This window comes from Eimeria tenella, genomic scaffold (assembly GCF_000499545.2).
Source record: "Eimeria tenella Houghton genomic scaffold, Eth_scaff3143, whole genome shotgun sequence".
In the NCBI taxonomy this organism is placed as follows: domain Eukaryota; phylum Apicomplexa; class Conoidasida; order Eucoccidiorida; family Eimeriidae; genus Eimeria; species Eimeria tenella.
This window is the reverse complement of record NW_013543005.1, coordinates 720-1145: the sequence shown is the minus strand read 5'-3', so window position 1 is coordinate 1145 and position 426 is coordinate 720.

Sequence of the window (426 nt, the reverse complement as noted above, 5' to 3'; positions counted from 1 at the left end):
CTGCTGCTGCTGCTGCTGCTGCTGCTGCTAGGCAAATGGGCGCAGCAGAATTCAGGGCCATTAGTAAGACAGAGCCCCTTACCCACCAGGCGCTGCCTCCTGCACCTTTTCCCAGCAGCAGCAGCAGCAGCAGCAGCAGCGGCAGCAGCAGCAGCAGCAGCAACAGCGGCATGGTGTCGCTGCCGATTGGCGCAGCAACTCCCTTTCCTTCCCTCACTAGCTGCAGCGGCGACGAGCCAGCAGGAGAAGCCACAGCAACAGCAGCAGCAGCAGCTGCTGCTGCTGCTGCAGCAGAGCAGCAACCTGTTCTTTCAGGGGCAGTGACGAAGCACCTGCAACCAGCAGCAGCAGCTGCTGCTGCAGACGCGCCTTCATTTTGGATGCCTGCGGAGCTGTGGAAAGAAAAGCTGCTTCCTGCTGCAGCCG